This window comes from Adiantum capillus-veneris, chromosome 8 (assembly GCF_014529385.1).
Source record: "Adiantum capillus-veneris isolate H3 chromosome 8, ASM1452938v2, whole genome shotgun sequence".
NCBI lineage: Eukaryota > Viridiplantae > Streptophyta > Polypodiopsida > Polypodiales > Pteridaceae > Adiantum > Adiantum capillus-veneris.
In genome coordinates, this window is record NC_140938.1 from 72,529,716 (window position 1) to 72,534,292 (window position 4,577).

Here is a 4,577-nt window from a genome sequence, read left to right on the forward strand (position 1 = left end):
ACTTGGTATTTGCATTTCTAGAAGTGTTGATTGAACTACATCAACAAGTTTTCTACTCGATGCAAAAACTCATTGATTGCTGATAAAGCTGGTTGCTGCAAGTCTACCACCGTGGTCCTATGGATGATTCAATATAAAATATTGTGCTAGAATTTGTTACATGCACCAGATGAACATGCAGTAAAGTGTGCAAGGACTAACTCAAATAGTTGTGGAGAACATGACATGCTATTTTGGATGAGATTCCAACATTGAAAACTTGGTTGTCATGGTGGGATGTTGTAGTGCCACACTAGGGAGACATATTTGTTGCTCAAGACGAGTGAGGTGCTTTTGTCCCAAGAACAAAAAAATTTTCTGAGGCTAAATATGCAAGTATGTGTGCTTCAGTTGGTTATTAAAAAGACATTGGTCTTTATGAAGTCACTTGTGCAGCTGTGACACTAGCAGTTCTTCAAAGTGTGAATTACAACACACCTACTCAAACGGCATGGAGGAAATCAAAGGCCACTTTTTACAAACCACAATCTCTTGGAAAAGACAAACCATTGGTGTTTTTTTACATGTGTCATGCTCTTCAAGATACTAAGTTTGAAAAGGCCAAAACCTAGGGAAAGAAAATTTCAAGAGGTTGTGTTTTTTTCCCGAACCTCAATCGGCTACACCTCTCTCAACTTATTCTCGGATTCACTTTTCCTCCATAATGTTAATGAACTATGCTCTATTTTCCTTCTAATGCATTCTCTCAACTTATTATCAATATAACATCTTCAATGTCTCAAGCTACATCTATGTTATTTTCATATAGTCTTGAAAGAGTTGCATAGTTTTTGTTTTCCAACCCTAGCCATGGTCACGTCGCGTTGTTCAACTATGTGCAGACCATGTAATCTACCAAAGCGACGCCAAAGCATGACTCTTGATGTTTACAAATGTAACAAAAAACGCATGGACACTACTCTAGTTGATTTCGCGTCTACACAGGACAATTTAGAATAAAGTCTTATTTTAGGGTAGCAAGGGATAGGAGCACGCGGTTAAGCAAGGTAAGGGGGCTTGCCTAACAAACTTGCTTCTAAAAATTCCAAACTGGTCAACGAGTTAGAGCGTGAGGAAAGGTTTATATGTGGTACATGAAAGAGTAAATAAAGATGTTTATGCCTTTTTGTTCATTTAATTGAGGATTTACTTTGAGAGCATTAGCTTATTTTTGTTAATTGGGATCCTGCCTTAAATTATTCTGCACGGACATGGTATGCCGAATGGCCATGTTTGAATAGATAGGATCGAGAAGATTAACACATGGATGATAAATAAGCACATCAAAGTAAGCTCACTTACATAATAGCCTCGGTGCTGACTCGGTGCCGATTAGGAATGCTCAAGAGTCAAGGGTTATCCAGTTGCCTAATATCCTCTGCGCCGACTCAGAATGTTCAAGAGACAAGGAGATTGAGATTAAATTGTTTGAAGTTCAGTACGCTTTTGGGTGACATGAAGTGGGACTCTATCTTAATTGCTTCCGTGTCGACACGGGATAGTTAAGGAGTGTATCTGTGCTCCTCCTACACCAGGCAAGCTGTGAGAACTGCCTATTTCTCTTAGTCGAAACTCTATCTTAATTTCTTCCGCGCCGACGCGGAATAGCTAAGGAGTGTGTCTAATTGAACCTGTGTGCTCGTCCTACACCAGGCAGGCTACGTGAACTGGCTACTTCTCTTAATTGGGACTCTATGCTAATTGCTTCCGTGCCGCCGCGGAGTAGTTAGGGAGTGTGAGCTTGAGTGCTATTCCTACACGTCCAAGCCTGCTGCGTGAACGCGCTCCCTATGTACTCAAAGGCTAGTCCTTGGCACCAGCTCCTCGATGCCCAAGCTTGGGACTCTGTATTAATTGCTTCCGTGCCGCCGCGGAGTAGTTAGGGAGTATGTCCCAATTGAACTTTTGTGATATTCCTAGCTACACCAGGCCCTGCTGCGCGAAATCGCTGCCTGTGTACTCGAAGGCTAGCCCTCCCACCTCCTCGGTGCCCATGCTTGACGACCCACCTCAATATAACTTCAGATGATTTTCATCGTTTTGGAACAAAGCCGTCAAGTTATGGAGCAAGGCTGTCACTAACTTGCGGACGTCGGCACAGAGAGAGAGAGAGAGAGAGAGAGAGAGAGAGAGAGAGATAGCCCTTTTGCAGCTGCATCTATCCTCTATGCATTCAGCGGCGAGTTCTTTCATGAAGAAGCTCACCATGGCAGCAGCAGAGCCGCTGGAATCCATCCCCAAGCTTGTAGAGGTACCTGTCTCCAATGGCACCACCCACCATACTCCTCGTTAAGAAGCTCTTTACGAACGTGATCACCCCCTCTTGCGGCTCCACCTTGGCTGCAGGTTATGACGTTTCCAGTGCATATGATGATGTTGTACCTACTCGTGGAAAGCTCTTATCAAAATTGACGTCTCCATTGCAATTCAGAAGGGACATATGCACGCTTAGCGCATGGATCTGGTATTGCGTGGAAACTGATGTTGGGGCAGGAGTGATCGATGCCGATTACCGTGGTCATCCCGTAGGGGTGGTTCTTTTCAATTTTTTGATCATGACTTTACTACCAATGCTGAGAATCGTGTGGCTCACCTTATTTTTGAAAGGATCGTTAAAACCAGAGGTTATGGATAATTTAGAAGCAGTTGTTATATTGTGAGAGAGCGGTTTACTCTTTCATGCTTCGTCTTCGCCTCCCTCCCTACTTCATCCACGCCGCCTTCACCTCCTGCTTTGAGACTGGTTCTGTTCGATGTTGACTCCACCTCCCCTTCCCCTTCCCTTTTCAGTGTCGGCACAAGCATCATCCTTGATTCTCCCTTTGTTTCTTTTCAAACTAACCTATACATGCTAGGAGCATAAGTAAAGGCACCTCGGTTTCTTTCTCTCGTTTGTGGTGGTATCTTTTACGGTGAATCTTGAAATCACTTTCAACTTATGTGGCCTTTTCATCTTATGAGCTTGTCTTTTTGTTTTGAGAGAGAGAGAGAGAGAGAGAGAGAGAGAGAGAGTTGTAGCAACATACCTTGCACTCCTTGCTCTCATCTCTTTGCATTGCCATAGAGAGAGAGAGAGAGAGAGAGAGAGAGAGAGAGAGAGAGAGAGCAGTAGCATCATACCTTGCACTCCTTGCTCTCGTCTCTTTGCGTTGCTACTATTGACAATTTAGCTTTGCACTGATGTTGTCTACAAATGCGAGAGAGAGAGAGAGAGAGAGAGAGAGAGAGAGAGTTGTAGCAACATACCTTGCACTCCTTGCTCTCATCTCTTTGCATTGCCATAGAGAGAGAGAGAGAGAGAGAGAGAGAGAGAGAGAGAGAGAGAGAGCAGTAGCATCATACCTTGCACTCCTTGCTCTCGTCTCCTTGCGCTGCTACTATTGACAATTTAGCTTTGCACTGATGTTGTCTACAAATGAGAGAGAGAGAGAGAGAGAGAGATCAATGTAGCAGCATACCTTGCACTCCTTGCTCTCGTCTCTTTGTGCTCGACAAACTAGCTTTTTTATGCGTGTGCTATTTTTACTAAAGGCAAGCCTCCAAAGGAATTAGGCTAAAAAGAAGCATTTTTAAATAGCTTCAAAAAGTCTTAAAATTGTTTACAACATTTGATAGGCACCATGTCTATATCACTCCTTGCTAGGAGCAATGCCTATCAATACAAACTTGGACAACCTACCACTATTGTGTGTTGTAAGTCCCTCAATTGCCTGCCACGGTTAATAATGACCACTTTTAAAGAAAAGAGAATTAAATACCCTTGGGTAATATAACATGGAATTTGAGGAGACAGGTTGACAAGCGCATGGATTATAAATTTAAAACCATGAGATTATTTTCATGGGGTTCTCTCTCTCTCTCTCTCTCTCTCTCTCTCTCTCTCTCTCTCTCTCTCTCTCTCTCGCTCGGTTTTTGTGTTCACTCGATAGAGTTTGCTCGGTGCTTGGTAAGACTCATTTTTGGCCTTCCACAACTCCCACATACAATCTCAGATTTGAGTGAAGATCATAGATCTACAATCTACGCGTCGAGCTCTTTCCATAGATATGCTACATGATATTGTTTTACCCACCACTAGATTTTAAATTCCATTTTGGGGGGAAGATTTGAATTCAAATAAACTAACCGCTTTGCCTGTTTGAATTCAAAAGCTTTCCTTTGATTACTTTCTTAATAAAAAAAGTTTGACTTCCTTAAACTGTCAAATAAAGAGGCCCTCCTAGATCTCGTTCTCTTCCAAATACACAAACGGATGGCCAGAGTGAGATAGCCAATCTTACGAATCTCAATTTACTAAAGACTTATGTTACAGAAGTAGATCAACACTCACAATGGGAGAAGTACTTACCCCTTGTAGAGTATGCGTACAATAATATTGTCCATACTACTACGGGAAAGGCACCTTTTGAGATCATAGAGGGAAGAAAGTCCCTTGTTACTTAAAGTACATGGGAAGATCTTCGCTGCCAATGAGTATAGCCGTGACCTACAAGTATCTTTCCAAAAGATTAAGGAGGCTATATCCATCTCTCAACAAA

General features: G+C 42.6%; 1 pseudogene; it reads left to right on the top strand.

The window, feature by feature from the left end:
• Positions 1-1,356: 1,356 nt before the first annotated feature.
• LOC147452361 (deoxyuridine 5'-triphosphate nucleotidohydrolase pseudogene) lies at positions 1,357-2,975 on the top strand (annotated as a pseudogene).
• Positions 2,976-4,577: the final 1,602 nt, after the last annotated feature.